The following is a 17944-nucleotide window of genomic DNA, read 5'->3' on the forward strand; positions in this document are numbered from 1 at the left end:
CCCTCAATTTGTTGCCCAGTCTGATTTTCATCCTCAGTCCAGAAAACTGGATACAACACATCCCTCAACTTACAAAACCGTGCAGGATAGATCCCTCGGTGGTATTGTGCCCGGTTTTGGATGACGTGGCATCTACGTGGCTTCTTTTGACTAGGTCCTCGTCTCACGTGGCATTGATGTGGTGCTTATGTGGCAATTGGATCCCAAAAATAATTTAAAAAATATGGGACCCACATGTCAACTAAAAAAATAATAAGAAATGGTGGGGCCCAGTGGTCCCACATGTCAGCCTCCCTCCTTTCTCTGACCCCCCCTCTCTCTATCCCCTACTTATGGCGGCGGTGTAGAGGGGGTGATGGGCGAAGCGGCGGCGGGCGGTGGGGGGAGCGACGGCGGGCGGTGGGCGAAGTGATGGCGGGGCGAAGTGAAGCGGCGGCGGTTAAGAAGCGCTAGCCATGGCCGGGAAGAAGCGCAAGTCTGCAGCAGTGGCTCCCGCTCGGCGCCGACGCCGACGCCGCGAAGCGCCGCCGCTCGGGGGCGTCCAAGAAGCACTAGGCGGAGGAGGAGGCCTCCATACCTTCCTCCCTCAGCGCCAAGATCCTCCGCGAGGTGCTCACCCAGCAGCAGGAGTCCCTTGCGGACAAGCGCCCCGCCACCTCCGCAACGGCCGCTCCGTCGCCATCCTTCTCCTTCCCCGTCCCCAACAAAGACGGCGAGGAGGAGGAGGACGACGACGTCGATGAGTTCGATGGCTTAGACGCACAGAGCAAGTACGACGGAGGCGTGGTAAAAACAAAACACAACACACGTCTCCTTTGTGTGCTCCCGTGTGATTGATGTGAATTTTGCTGATAACTTTTCTGTTGGTTGGTAGCCGGAGATTGACGAGGAGAACGAGAAAGCGCTAGCTGCATTCATGTCAAAGGATACCTCATCGAAGCGCACACTTGGTGATATCATTCTGAAGAAGATCAGGCAAAAGGATGCGGAAATCTCAACAGGTGATCACCGATATGCGTCTCCGCCCCCCTCGTCGGCCGCCGCATTTTTCCCTCTCCGTGCGCGCTTGCCAGCCGGCGAGAAAGGATGGCCGCGCGATCTCGTCGGGGCGACGCTGCTTCCACCAGCAGCGGCGAGCAACAAATGGAGGCGCCAGCCAAGCCAACCAACAAGATGAGACGGGGATGCCATTTGCACGGGCGAGCGAGGCGGGGCGGCGAGCCGTCGCTCCTCTTCCGCCCTCCCGCTGCCTTCGCTCCACATCCACCCGCGGCCCCTTTGCTCCGCCCGTCGTCGCACCGCCCACCGCTAGCCGCCCCTCTGCTCCGCTTGCCACCCGCCGTCGCTCCCCCCATCGCCCGCCGCCGCTCCGCCCATCACCCCCTCTGCACCGCCGCCGTAAGCAGGGGATAGAGAGAGGGGGGGTTTAGAGAGAGGAGGGAGGCTGACATGTGGGACCACATGGGCCCCACCCTTTCTTATTATTTTTAGCTGACATGTGGGTCCCACGTTTTTTAAATTAATTTTGGGAATCCAATTGTCACATAAGCACCACGTATGATGAGAACCTTGTCAAACGAAGCCACATAGTAATCATTATTGTAATATTAGTTTTTTCCAGTTGAAACGCACAAGCACTTTTTCTAGTTATATAATAGATAGATTTTCGAGGCCCAGCCTAGAAGTCCAGCCAGCAGAAGCACAACTCACACGGGTCCAGGAGTCCACCAAGTGAGTACAACCATGCTGCACGCATGACCGCCCGTCATCTCGAATCTTGAATTGCGGAGATCGGGAGTGGCTGAGTACCGGCGACCGGAGTTCTCCGAAGACCAGCCGGCGTTCCCATTCCGTTTCGTTCAGCCGCACCCGCGCATCCGCACGTGAGAACTCCGGTCATCTCTTCTCTTCCGTTAGAGTTTTGATTGTTCGTGCAGCGCGGAGCTGGGAGGGTTAGTTTCTGTTTCTGTGGCGAAGATTTTTGCTGCCTCTTCCGTGGGCTGGTGTGTTTTTTTTCTTTCTTTAATTTGTTTCAAGTTCGATGCATTCGGGACTTCAGGTGCAAGTCTGCAAGTGTTGGATTTCGGATGGGTTCTGTTTGCTTTGGCTTTTGGCGCATCTTTGTGCAGTTTTATTTCAGGCAGTAACAGTAGAATCTGATTTGAGTTGGTGATCGAACAACACACGCATGGTAGGTCTGTACTTAATTATTGAAATATATGTAAACGGACCTTAATTTACACAATGTAAATATATTTTTTATTATATTTTTAGAGAAGGGTATTTTTTTACCCGGTCTTTATATCCAATCGGATATATGCAGCCTTTTTTAAATTAGGAACTTAGCCTATCAAACAGGGAACTTAGCCCTCAAATAACCCAATCTAAAATTCGCTCCTATGAAGATTTAAACTTAGGAACTTGAGGTGCTACTCAGGTTACTACAACTATTAGGCATATGTTCTTTCAGACGCAATATAAATATATAGTTGTCACTTTTATTTGGCAGAAACTTAGAGAAAGTACAGGGTGTGTAGACGATTGACGAAGTATAGCAAGGAATAATTATGTATGACCTGTTCCGGGAACGAAGATAGCGATCTAGATAGCAAGATACTCAAGAAATTGAAGTTTATACACTTTATTAGTCTGGAACTTTGGATTCCATGGTTTTCGAACTATTGTCTGTCTTATGATTCTGCTGCCTCTCTCTTCCTAGGGCTGGTGTGTTCTTGTTCCTGTCTTTTTATTTTTCTTTCTTTAATTTGTTTGAAGTTCGATGCATTCAGGTGCAAGTCTGCAACTGTTGAATTTCAGATGGGTTCAATTTGCTTTGGTTTTTGGTGCATCTTTGTGCGGTTTTATTTTAGGCAGTAACACAGCAGAATCTGATTTGAGTTAGGCGAAACAACACACATGGTAGTGCTACGGTCTGTACTTTATTATTGATTGAAAGATATATATGGACCTTAATTTACACAATGTAAATATGTAATCGCCACTTTTATTTGGCAGAAACTTAAAGAAAGTACAGGGTTTAGACGATTCACGAAGTTTAGCAATGAATAATTGTGACCTGTTCTGGGAAGATATATATCAATCTAGATTGCAAAACATTCTTGACAGAAATTGAAGTTTACACAATTTAGTTTGGATTCCACAGATTTCCTTCAACTATTATTTGTCCTTCTTATGATTCTGCTACACTTGAATACATACATACATACATACGTACGTACGTGCGTATGTATGTACTACCTCCGTCCCAAAATACTTGTCGCTTTGAGTTTTTGTATGTAACTTTTTGATCATTCGTCTTATTCAAAAAATTATGAAATTATTATTTATTTTGTTTATGATTTGCTTTGTTATCGATGGTACTTTAAGTATAGCTTATCTTTTTTATATTTGTATTAATTTTTCAAATAAAATGAATGGTCAAACATTGCAAAGAAAAAGTCAAAACGAGAACTAAACTGGGACGAAGGTAATATGTATGTATCAGCGAGCTAGAATTCAATAGTGTTATGAACTGAAATTTTCCATTCAGCTCAAATCATATGTTATTCAGATGCTTTATCTGTACATGTTGGTTTATTATCTTTACATGTTAGAAGGCTGATTCTTTTGATGTCCTCACCCTTCTGCGCTTCAGTTCAATTGCCACTTGCTTTGGTTCGTACTACATCCTATTGCCAACATATCTGATTGGAGTTGCTTTGCAATATTCATGCAGCGAGGATCACTAAATGAAGTCTGACCGTGGAGAGATTCAAGAGTTGCCACGTCCAACTCCACCACCTCCTCCTCAAAACACGGGCGATAAGCCTCTAACAACTGAGGAAACAAAGAAGGAGTACCACAAGGGGTGTCCCGGGTGTCAGCTGGAAAAGGCGAATGAGAGCAGAACAGGCATCCCTTACCTCAACTTCTTCTACATCTGCATCATCGGCATCACCTCTTGTAAATATCTGGCACCTGCTTTATGCTCTCTTGTTTCTTGGTGCTACTCCTCCCACAAGCAATGCACCAAAAATCTCGTCAAAATTTTGAAACTTTGATGGTTCATAGATTTCAAAACATTTAGTTTTGAAACATTAGAACCATATATGTAGATTTTTTATAAAAATAGTGGCGTGACCATGCATGGAAGAAGAGATCTTCTGACCAGATATAACATATAGCCTCTCTACCATTATTATCGATATTCGTGTATTATCTTTCCTATATATAGCTACATCAAATGCATGCATATGACATGGACATATAGGTACTTATCCAGTCCTGTCTACCACTCTTTGTGATGAAGAAGCGCTGGCATGCTATCAGGTGCATAATAAGCCAATGGGCTATGGATAGGTATAGATATGGCCTTGCTCAGTTGTTGACTTAGGCCAAAATCAGGACTTCAATGACACTCTCGCCTTGAATTATCCTAGCTCTAGTAGCCAAGCGTGGTCAGGGCCGGTCCTATGATTTTGAGGGCCCTAGGCAAACTCATCGCGATGGGCCCTCTAAGCTATATATAAAATTTTATGATATATATAGACGCTAATTTTACTTGCAAACGGAAACAAATACATCCATATATTAAATTTAATATGTATAGTAATTATCAAGAAATAAAGTCGACCAAAATAATAATATATTTGTACCTTGTAACTAATATCATTACCTTAATGAAGAATAGAATCCAATCATATCCATTGTTTCTTTCTCATGAAAAGATACTTCTTTGGGCATTTATCGATGCAAAATCATCAAGAACGAGTCGACGACGCTGTGCGCCTATGCGGTTGTGCCCTGTGCGATGCGATGCCGTCTGCCGAGTTGCCGACGATGCTGCAACTCCTCTCGTCTCTTGGGCGTTTCTGCTTCCAAGTAGGCCATAGGCAGGTACTCCCTCCGTTTCACAATGTAAGACTTTCTAGCATTGCCCACATTCATATAAATGTTAATAAATCTAGATATGTATGATTCATTAACATCTATATGAATGTGGGCAATGCAAGAAAGTCTTATATTGCGAAATGGAGGAAGTACTATACTACTAGTATTAGGTGTTGCCCCCCCCCTCCCCACACACACACCCCATCATGGGCCCCCGGTGATCGCCTTGGCTGCATAGCCCCAGGGCCGGCCCTGAGCATGGTGGCAATGGAGATAGATGATTGCAGCATGCTACATCAAAGCTGCATAAGCAGTTCAGTGGCCTAAGACTCGAAAAATAGGCCTGCCATCTATTATGTTTGTTGCACCATAGTTGCGCTTAAATTGTTTGATCAAATGCTGATGGGTGGTTTTCAAGTCCATACCATTACTTGGTCTTGTCAACAATTCTTACAGATGTTGCAATAGAAAAGTTACAAGAGAAAAATATTTGCATTAGTGCAAGCAACTTGTACAAAGTAGTAGTACAAATTGGCATGCAGCCCTTACTTTTGAATGCTTGAGATCTCTATCAACACATGTTCCAGAATAAATTAGTCGCTTGGAGTACACATATTTTTGTATGTCTCAATATCTGTGTCTTTTTTTCTTGGAAAATTTTACATCACAGTTTGCTATAGAAAAATGAATTGAATACTACAAAATTGATAGGGACTGGTTTTTTCACCTTGTTAAACATCTTTGAGATCACAACTATCTATAAAATGTAGAGGTTATATAGCACTATAGTTGTCCAAGACATATTTACAATGATGTTATTTACTTTATTCTATCTTGCGTAAATGTGAATCATTTTTCTATTTCCAAATCAATCATATCATATTTGTTTTGTCTGTTGATGTATAACATCCCATTTTGGTCCATCCCAGCTCTACCGATCCAATCATTGTTCCCTTATCAATACTTCATGGTATGTATATGGTTCAGAACAGGGACATGATTGCATTAAGAAATATATTGATTCATGACTCTATACTATTGTTGTAATGCAACAGATCAGGGACATGAATATCGCAAAGCGGGAGGAAGACATCGGGTTCTATGCTGGATTTGTTGGTGAGTAATGTCTCGAGGTTTCAGATCTTGTCTTGTATATGTTTATACTCTTAATCTCAATCTGATTGCATGTGCATTTTCCTTAAATAATGAGGCCATAGTTATTGACCTATTGTCACATTTCGATGATACTGTCATCACTAGCTACAGTCAAACTGACTATAATTCTCTTTCAGCGGCATCTTATTTCCTAGCTAGAACTTTCAGTTCTGTGCCATGGGGCATATTTGCTGACAAGTATGGAAGGAAGCCCTGCATCGTGATTAGCATCCTCTCAGTGTAGGAAATAATCAGCCACATTGTGGGGTCTTACTCTGTATTTAGCTAGTATGCCATGATCAAATGGGAGTAAACCATGTTTTGATTTTTCTCAGGATTTTTTTCAACACGTTATTTGGTCTTAGCACAAGATACTGGATGGCAATTGTAACTAGAGGAATGCTTGGGATGCTTTGTGGTATATTGGGACCAATCAAGGTTGCTTATTGTCTTTGCTTGCCCCAATTAGCAACTGAGAGTAGGCATTAGATACTCATGGATACATATGTATTTTCCAGGCATATGCTACAGAAATCTGCAGGAAAGAGCACCAAGCTCTAGGAATGTCTCTTGTAAGAACAATGCTTAATTATATCTTTTGCCTTTCAAAACTTTAGCTTATTCAATAAATCTTTAGATTGTAATGTTCATATTTACCTGTATATAACTTAAGTCTAACATGACGTCCTAGGTTACATCATCACGAGCGGTAGCCATTACAGCAGCTGCAGTTTTGCCCAACAACTAAAACGATTTACAACAATGCTCATGGCAAAAGATATGTAGATACACAAACAACCCTCTCATAGTTGATTATAGCAACAGGACTGTCACTTATAGTGTATACAAATCCAACAGCCATGTCAGTACTCTGTAGTGCAAATGTCAACTAATGTTGTCCCATCTCATGCACAAAGCTCCTCATCTCAGGTTCAAATCTCCAACAATGGTCATTCAGAACTAGCTTAATTAAGAAATTTAAGAACTGAAAAGACAACGACTAGATCTAGAGCATCAAGGAAAGATAAATGCATTACTTCACTTTAACCAACAAATGTACCCAGGTTCTTTTCCTTCTCATCAGAATATATATGAGAATTACTTGCATTCCTATCATTGTAATATTTTAGAATTAACATATTAATTCGGATGCAATTATCAACAGTACTATAGATAACCACAATATGGTGCTCCTCCACCACAACTCAACTTTGCTGCATTTTTTTTTGTACAGCTCCATCTCTAGGTTTTCATTGGGTAATAAACTCATTTAGAACTTTTTATATTATTTTCAGCGTTACTGTTGAGCGTCCTGTGGTCTGTACTTATTTTGAAGTTTTTCATCCATTTTTCAATGTAGGATGGTTCATGTAATTTTAGGAATGGAGAAATGCCCTCACAAACCGAAGATATATTTGGACAAGCAAACCAACATCACCAAACATCTCCAGAGAATGAAGATAACACTGAAAAGCATACCAACATCATCAAGCCTTTCCAGCAGAGGACGAAAGTGTCGAGGACACTTATACTATGTATGTCCGCTCGTGGTTTGGGCCGAATATTTGAAAATATTGCTAGCATTATGCAACAATTGTCCAAGTTCATGCTTGGACATTCTGAAACATTGAACTTTAATAAATGATACGTGTTTGCACTATTATTTTTTCCTACAGACTACAACTTTGATTTCAATATGTGAATTCGAAATACTATGTATTGGATCTCTGTTCACATATTAATGAATGACTCCTCTTTGCACATTATTTTGTCCTAGGTTGTCTTCATATATTTATATATTGAATGCATGGAAACTTGAAAAATATAAAATGCAATTATTAGTGTCGGGGGCGTGCATGCCATTTTGGTTTCATATATTTACATGAGCATGGTGACAAATACTAAGCTTAAACACCTACAAGATTCATGGTAATCATTTTGCAAAATAGTAACAGTGCTACCGACATTCAATGTTGGTGTTTTAGATTACAAACTTGTGACAGTGCTGTTGCTATACTCAAACATCAACGCCAACTGTCGTGTCGGAGTTTTACCAGTGTGGAACCTGTTCTACACTTGTCCGGCAAGCAAGAATGCCGACAGCAACTCACTATTGGTGAACTCAACAACAACAGTGCTGTCGGAGTTTGTTCTTCATTGCTGACAAAGCATTCCCAACAAGGGATTTCAATGTTCAAAAAAAAAAAAACAAGGGATCTCCTACAGGCGGCTATTGGCAACCATCATTTGTAACAGCTTAGGTGTGATCCCCAACAGTTCCAAGCTGTTGGAGATAGTGCGATATGGTGTAGTGAGCATTTGTTCTTGGACCAGCTATTGGAAGGTTTCTTGCACAGGTGAAAATAGTAGCTGCACTTTAATTGTATTATAAAATAATCAATGCAAAAGTATATGACTAACATTGTCTATCATGTATCATGTATTAGCCTGCAGAAAAGTACCCACATATTTTCTCCAAAGAATCCATATTTGGGAGGTGAGCTACTACTCATACTATTTTTGTTATATGATTTTTTATCGTTTTATGCATATGACAAAACTTTGAAATTTGCTTCTATCTTCAGGTTTCCATACTTCCTCCCATGCTTTACCATATCAATACTAGCAGCAGGATCATGCATCGCATGCATTTGGCTTCCCGTATGAAACATCTTGTCCTTTATGATTCTTTCCTTCAAAAATACAACTTATTAGGTCCCTTCAAAATACATTAAATGTATCAGGATTGTTACACTACCATTTAGCACAAATTTCGACTACATATCCACACACATCTAAAAAAACCTTTCTTCTAAAAATATCATACTCCCTCCGTTTTACAATGTAAGTCATTCTAGCATTTTCCACATTCATATTAATGTAAGTCATTCTAGCATTTTCCACATTCATATTGATGTCAATGAATCTAGACATATATCTATCTAGATTCATTGACATCAATATGAATATGGGAAATGCTAGAATGACTTACATTGTGAAACGGAGGAAGTAAGATTTATAGAAAGATGCATAGTATATTTATCCGATTTTCTCAGGAAACGCTACACTTACACAATGATGGAAAGGTAGGAGGTGCTGGTGAAGACGCACAAATTTCTGAGGAAGTGGAGGCACAAGTTGATCTCTCAAACATAGAATCTGGAAAAGCTAAAGTATCTAGTGACACATCTTTGAAGAACCTGTTAAAGAACTGGAAATTTGTGTCATCAGTAATCATCTACTGTACCTTTTCTCTCCATGATGTAGCTTACCTTGAGGTGATTTTTTCTTATATGTTCATGAGAGTAACTTCTGTACAGTTCAATATGCGAGGATGCCAATAATATCATTGTGGACTTTGTGATTGATGCTAAGCTGTATGTGACCAATCTAATATGTTCTCTCTTGCTATTATCTTCAGACATTTTCATTCTGGGCTGTGAGCAAAAGAAAATTTCGTGGTCTGAATTTGACATCCCAGGATTTGGCTACTGTATCAGCCATCTCAGGTATATAGTATTTTTCCTTTAAAAAAAAAGGGTATATAGTATTTTTTTCCAAACTTTCATGCAAATAATTATTGCGTATAACAAGAGAATTTCCTTGCAAAAAAAAGATAATAATGACCTGCAAAATGAATTAAAGTAACATGGAAATAACATATGCCTTTAACACTTCCGGTAGAGTTGCCATCAAATTATTTACCTTACAACAACTTCATTTGATCCTTGTAGGTATTGGTGTTCTGGTATATCAATTTACTGTTTATCCTTTCATTGCCAAATATTTTGGACCAATCAGACCATTACGTCCTACCACGGTACGTGGGAAATATAACTTTGTGAGATTCGCTTCAGTATTCTACTTGTAAAAAAAAAAAATCAAGGATCTAAAACAATGTAGTCTAATGCTAAGTGGGGAAACATATATGCATCAATCTAGTAAAATAAATTAAAGTGAAGGTATCGATTTGAATATTAGATGGGGGAATAGTATTTGATTTCCTTCTATAAAAATAATGAGGTATGCATGACGATTTGTTCCTATAAAAACAATGAGGTGGCAGTGACAATTTCTAAAAGCGGTGTATTGGTTCAAATCCTAATTTTTGTTTAAATGCTTGTTTAGTTTCTTTTATCTTTTCAAGTACCATGTTGAACCTATTGTTTGATTTGTAGATCTTATCCGTGCTTCTCCTCACAGCGTATCCCTACATGCACAACTTACACGGGCTAGAGCTCAAAGTACTAATCAACATAGCTTCAATTTTGAAAAATGTATTCTCGGTGGGTCAACTTCTTTTCTCATATTACCTCAAAAAAAAATTTAATTATTTCACATTTTTATTTAATTTTGATCTATATTTCAACAAACAGGCTACAATTACTACTGCATGCAACATTCTACAAAATACAGCAGTGGTAAGCAACGAGCTTGTCTGTTAAGCTCATTTTTCTAATACGTTCTATCGTTTTTTAGATTCTGACTTATCCTATATGGAAGAAGTGCAGACACAAAAACAAAGAGGTGCTGCAAATGGCATCTCCGTGACTATTGTCATTGTTCCAAGGATTAGCTCCAGCAGGAGCAGGAATTTTGTAAGTACTACGTTTTATTGTCCAGAAAAAAAATTATTTATTTTTTGTTTTTCTGCTCGAAGAACTTCTTTTCTTGCTATTTTATAGGTTTTCATGGTCTCAAAAGCACGTGACAGGGTTGTTCTTACCAGGTATACAAATAAACAACACATATGCAGCCTTATCAATATGGTGGCAGGTAGCTAAAACACAACAAATTACTGAGTGCACATTGTTGTTTGACTTATCAAAAATGCAGGTGGCCAGATCCTATTTCTAGTGATAAGCATGGTTGCAGTGATAGGGCTAATTCTGACATTCAAGCCATTTTTCTCCATGTCAGATGCGTTGAGCCGTTCATAAACATGCACCGTATATTTAGGGTTCATTTGTGGGTTAAATCAGGTAACAATTCGATTGCAGGCCTCAAGTTTAAAACTCCTGAGTTTCATGTACAATATAGACCCATAACTATGTAATAATAAATAGCCCATTTGTAGTAAGTAAATGTGAGATAAGTGTGAAAACTTTGTAATACATACCAGCTATGTGCAGTTCCAAAGGCCAATGATGCTCCATTCTCTAATTATATTGGCCCATAACATTCGCCTTGTGTTCAGATGTATAATCAGTGTAAAGATGATCTTCGAAGTTTTTTGTGAAAACTTTGGATCACCAGATGTTGCACCAATCTCTACCTATCCCTTCTCTGCTCTAAAAAGATGAAAGAGGGGACGTCAACAGCGATTCAACGTGCCTCTAACTCCCCTGTTTTACCACACCGCGCTCCCAGCATCCAAAAAATGTGCCTACAAGTGGACCCTCTTAGCTCTATGCCTCTGCCGTCGGTCTGATCCACCGATCGATGGGGGCACACTCTGAACCTACTCATTACTCAACGCATACCATGGAAAGGGACATTGGTGTCGGATATCAATACCAGAGGTATCTAAGGGCTTGTTTGGATGAGCTTTAGATTCTGAGAAGCAGTTGTTTAGTAGCTAGCTTCTGAGAATCTGGAAAAGCTCTAAAACCCAGCTTCTCCAGCTTCTAGCTTCTTAGTTCATTTTTCAGAATATGTAATTATAGATTCTCAGAAGTTGTGGACTGTTTGGGGCAGCTTCTAGCAGAAGCATCTTTTGGGAAAAGCTGCAGCTGGGACAAGCTCCCCCAAATAGGGACTAAACCCGACCCATAAACAAACACTAGAGGCATCCAAAGCCCACGTAAAAGCCTTACGAGGCCCAAGGCCCAGCTGCCGCCTCGCGCGTGCCGAGGCCACAGGCTCTCCGTCTCGCCCGAGCACCGGGCGCCCCTCGGGCACCTGGACCACGGGGAATAACCTCCAACTCACCCAACATCAGCACCGGAGTGCCCGAGGCCTGCGCTTTTCTCCGTCTTGCCCAAGGCCCCGGAATTACGTGGGCCCATGCTGCACCAGCCATCCCCACGGTGGGACATGCACAGTGGGACATAGTGCCTGATATGGGCACACCGTGGTACGTTTCAGTATGGCGTCGGTCATTTCCTGCCACGGCTCAATGACGCCATCATCATAGTGACGGGGTAATGGGCACTTTGCTGCCAACTCCCCTCTCTACCCAGATCTGGGATGTGACCCGACCATCCTTGAATAGCACCAAAGTATACTTCCTAGTATAGCTCGGACGAGCTGCTCCAGTGGCCGGTAAGGACAGGACTTGACGGCAATGGCGTACCTGTGTTATAGCATCAACTATTCACCCCAGATAAGGAGGAAGACGGCGGACCACTACTCCATAACAAATTGAGAAATGATGTTCAGCCAATTGTTGGTAATAGCAAAATTTGGCAAGATACTCGGAGATGGATCCGAACAGGATTCGAAATAATTAGATTGGTTTCCAAAAAGTGCAGCATATAGGTTGAGGACTATATCGGCTGATACATAGTCGGAATCGGCCAGCCGATATGGACAGGACAACCGATACAGATAGCTTCCGAGTAAGAGATGAACTCGGGTCAGGAATTTAAGATTATTGCCAAACAATGATAGAGTCCATTACAAGCAGCTATATATATATATATATATATATATATATATATATATATATATTATAGTAAATTTGTTTGGTGCTCCATGGTGCCCGAGCACCATTGTTGAAATTGAGTATATACCCAATTCAAATGAGTATGAAACTTTTTTAATTACTTAGGTATTAACATTAACTACTTTACTAACTAGTTCAAAGCAAGTTTGAACTGGATTTGAACTTGTTTTTGTTAGATTTTGATTCTAGGTATATAGCATCCATACATATAATTAGTTAGGTATGTAATCATGGATTGTGAAATAAAGTTAAATTTGAGTTGTTTTGTTGATATGTATAGGTATGAATCGAATTATTATAACTAGGTATATACTCACAATTTGAAAATTTTGAAAAATTTGAGTGATTTTGTGCATTTGATACCATGGTGCCCCATATGAGTGTCCTATATATATATATATATATATATATATATATATATATATATATATATATATATATATATATATATATATATATATATATATATATATATATATATATATATATATATATATTAGCAATATTAATGAGTCGTGTTCGTTGGAGACCTTGGTAAAAGTCCGCCATAGGGACTTGTTCGTGTGTTCTTGTAACTTAGGCAAATTTGAGTCGTGTCCAATATAGACAAGTTTGTACTACGGGTATAAATACATGCCCAGAGTCGTGTAATAAAAACAACAATCGTTCAATATACTCTCGTCGTATCGTCACCCTTTTACTTTTCTACTTGTTCGATGAGTTCATGCTTCGAGTTAGGGCATCGGCTTCAATCTTCTTACAAGAGGTATGGGCGGCTTGTCTCAGCAGCTTGCGTTGGCGGATTAGGGCATCGCTTTAGATGTTCTAATCTACTCATCTTCTAAAACTGTTGGTTATCATATATCTTAGCTAATTTAACTTGATTACTCGATTTAGCTATATTGGCCATACCTTTTCTTTGGATTTGCTGGCATAGGCTAAATTGTTTGATCGATTTAGATTAGATAAGGTATCTACCACCTTGAAAATTAGTTAAAAGCTTGATTGTTTACACTTTATGCTTATTTTCATAGTTTGTACTGCATCAACCCTAGTCATGCTTAGAATCATAGAAACTACATGTTTTTTGATTGCTAATAGGGATAGAATCGGGGTTTTGGCCGATCTTATCTGATATGACTGTTTAGCTTTATTTAAATTCTTTAATCATGCTTTTCATGTTATATCCGCCCATTATACAAGTGTATCTCACTATTTAAATATATCAAACAAGCTCTTGATATATTTACTCAGATTGATATTCTTGTATAAGGTTGTATTACTAACCGATACGGTATCTATTTTAATTCTAAGTATTGTACCACCGGCTATGATATAAACAGATATAATCTCTATCCATAGATTACATGTTTGATTACATCTACAGCCAATGAAACATGTTTTAGGTTTGTTCAATTCTATTCATCTTACGCTTCACAGCCGATTCGATCAGATCGCATCAGCAAGGCTCACATGATACGTCATCGGCTCACTGCTCGATCGGCTGTCATATTCTAATACAATTTTTCTTGTTTTTTCTTGTTGGTTGCAGGATCAAACCAACTGACACGCCCTGAACCGAAAGCGCTTTGGACCAACACTGTAGTTGAGCTAAACTCCTAGGCCGCCGTGTTTCTTGCCAACAATTGTACTGTACAAACAAAATATACATGATTTTTCATTCAGAGAACATATCAAAATATGTTTTACTTCAAATGATGTATTTGTTGTATACAATGACAAAATGGAAAATAAGGCATCCAAAATAGCTGAGGGCATTATAGACTTTCAAACCCAGGAATACATGCTTCCAATAATTCAAAGAAACAAATAGCTCACAGCTTATTCTAGTCTAGCATAGATAATCTAGCTCATAGTAATTTGTCCAAATAATCTAGATTACAATAATCTTAAGCTAAAACGAACAGGGCCTTAACCCCATTATTAGTTCTGAGAGCGCTTTTCGCTAACTTGGTAGTCTTGAGTAGACATGGGCTCACATGTAAGGTGACAACATCTTCTTTCCCTTCCTTCTCTCTCTCATCTCTCAAAGATGCGGTGGTTTTTCTTGGGTCGGCATCGGCAAGGTCATGGCGGTCATCATAGTTCTCGAAGATGTGGCCACGTCCAAGCTTGCGGTGAGGGCGACAGTGACGGCATGTGCAGCAGCGCTCCACCCCCACCAGCAGAGACTCCCCGATGTTCATCGCCACTCCATCGAGCTTGAGCTCCATGCCCACGGCCCACCACCACCCCGTCAAGTTCAAGCAACCCATCCTTTGAAGCACGGTAGAGAGGAAGACAGAAAGGCCAATGGCGCAGGTTAGCCCCGGTGAGAGTGATGACAAGATCCCCTGGCCATGCTGGTGTTGGGAGAAGGTGGTCGTAGCAGTTGGAGCTGCACCGGTGGAGCAGACTGGTGACGACATTCTCTGGGTTGGCTGGTGGGATAGATCCGTTACCTGCGGTGGCAATTGGCTGCAGAGATGGAGGTCCATGAGGTGGTAGCTGCGAGCCAGGAGCTCTAGCGCGGTCTAGAAGGGTACGCTGCTGGTGAAGGTCGTGGTAGCAACCAGAGAGAGCCACGGTCCACAAATTGGGGCAGCAGCTCATGGGGGTGTCGAACGTCGATCATCGGCTGTCACGGATCAAGGTCATCGCCACCTCCGCTTGATGTCATTAGCTACCAATCATCAAATCATCGCTGCTAAACACCCGGAGCACATCGATCGTGTGTTGCCACTAATCCACCACCATTGAACCGACGGATGCGCTCCTCCACGACTTTGCTTAACCATGGGCGAACAGCATACTGCATGGAGCTGCTACGACGCAGCCTGTCACGCCCGGAATTTCTATCCAAAATTCCAAATGCTTACATGTGTGTGAACCCTCGTCCAGGAATCAGCCGAGGCACACAATAACAAATTGATAATAGAGTACAATTATTACTCTAATTAATAAGCGAATAAAATGTCATTACAGAGGTAGATAGTTCCTCTCAATCAATAAAGATCTAAGCAGCGGAAAATAAGGTAAACGGCGCAGACGACTCCACTCCACAGGCAGCTTGACCAGGGCTACACCTAATCCTCCACACCATCGGCATCACTGTAGAACTCCTCCTCTGATGAATGATTGCAAGGTGAGTATATGACATACTCAGCAAGCCACGCAGCAAATATGCAAGTGCACAGGATAACAAAGGACGGCATAGTAGGATTTCATTTGCATAAACAGCATTTAATAAACATTTCAGAATTTAATAAAACAGTTAAGTAATAATTAAACAATATTAATCTAACGCTATACAACATACCCTGTTGCATAGGCCCAACCATTCTGAACAACCAACCCGGCTGCACAGTTCTATCTCCAAACCAGGAATATACCATTCCAAACCAAGAGCTAATCAGATTATTACCAGTTATAGCATCTTTTATTATGGTGAGAGGTGTGGGACTAATCACGAAAGACATTGTTAGACCCGCCCATAACCGCGGGCACGGCTATTCGAATAGTTTTACTCTGACCAGAGGTGTACCACTGTACCCACAAGACACAGCCCCACGACATGTCACCATGCGCCTTGATACCACCACGGTACCTCGGAAAGGAGCTGTGACAGTACCCCTCGCACAACACAATCCACCACAGCGCACCGTTCCTGGATCATAATCACCCCCTTATAAACAAGGCATGGACTCCCCAGCGACCCCCGTGGGCTTATCTCCGCCACTTCTCAGTCTGGTGCCCCGCAACGAACCATGCTATACAAAAGGTAAAGCCGTTGCCCACGCTGGCTTGTGGTTGGCACGGTTAATGTTTCACAACCGAAACTCGTGAACCGGTCCTTAATTGTCATGAGCACGACCATCAAAACCATGTGCTCACAACCCACCATTATCAGGTTTTAGTTGGCAAATCAATTAATTAACTAATCATGATTAACCATCATGAGCTATCATTAAGCCATCATTAAATATTAGTGAATTAAAAGTTATCCCAATAGTGTGCTAATGTTTCTAAGCATGGCTAAGCAATCACCTCTAATATCTAGCTGAACCAATATATAAAGCCCAACTAGTCAAGTTATAATAACCGAAGGTATCAAGGAATAAAGTAATCAAGAACAAAAGGGCTATAACAAACAATAGGTTAATTCCACCCAATGACATTCGAAATTAAATGCAATAGTTGAATAAAAATGATAGCTTTAAACGGGATCAACATGCTCAAAGGGTTGTTTTGGGATCTGGGTGACTTGCCTTGCTGGCCTTGGAACTCTTCAAATTCTTCTCCTGCGAAAACGGACTCTCCGGAAACGTCGGAATCTAAAGAGAAAAGAGCAAAATCACCCAAACAGCATATAAACAAGCATGAACAATACATGTGGATATTTTTAACAAGTAGATCTCAATTTTAGAAAAATTTAGAGACTTGAACCAACTAAATCCGAGCTAAGATGAATTAGTTATGAATTTTCAAAGATTAAATCGGATTAAATCATTTATTTAGATTTTAATTGAATTATGACACAATAATGAATTATTTTTGAAAAGGAAAAGAGGATTTATTGCGTCAGCGGCTAGGGTTTGCGGTGGACCGGGTGCACGGCGACGGTTCACGGGAACGGATGGCCGAGATCGATCCATCCAAAACGAACGGCCGAGATCGATCGGTCCACAGCCAGACCACGGTGGTCGGCACCGATGGCGTCAGCGGTGACGTCATCTCCGGCGGTGGCTCGGGCGCGCATGCTCGCCGGCGAACGACGGCGCGGCGGCGCGAACGGAGAGCACCTACGGGTAGCGGACGGCACGGCGAACTCACCGGTGACCAAAACGGCGGCGGAAGATCAACGGACGGCGACGACGACGAGGAAGAAGCGGCGGCGACCTTCGGCTTGACGACGGCGACGGTGTTCCGGCGGTCTACAGCGACGACGGAGGGGCGGACGAGGTCGGCGATGGCTTGGCGACCACGACAGCGGCCTCCCCAAGCGACAGCGACGACTGGAGCGACGGCGGCGCACGGCTGGAGCGGCGGCGACGACGGCGGCGCAAGGGCTCACGGCGCTAGGGCTCTACGGACGACGAGAGGCGAAGGCGAGGTTGGCGACGGGTAGCGAAGACACCGGGGATCCTTTTATAGGGGCAAGGACACGGCGGCGAAGGCCCACGGCGGCCGGCGACGAGAAGGAAAGTCTAGGGTTCGGAGGAGAGAGATGAA

General features: G+C 41.7%; 1 pseudogene; it reads left to right on the plus strand.

Annotated features, from left to right (window-relative positions):
- The first annotated feature begins 1631 nt into the window (after positions 1-1631).
- On the plus strand, positions 1632-11179 carry LOC127774118 (protein ZINC INDUCED FACILITATOR-LIKE 1-like; annotated as a pseudogene).
- Positions 11180-17944: the final 6765 nt, after the last annotated feature.

Source organism: Oryza glaberrima, chromosome 5 (assembly GCF_000147395.1).
Source record: "Oryza glaberrima chromosome 5, OglaRS2, whole genome shotgun sequence".
NCBI classification, from domain to species: domain Eukaryota; kingdom Viridiplantae; phylum Streptophyta; class Magnoliopsida; order Poales; family Poaceae; genus Oryza; species Oryza glaberrima.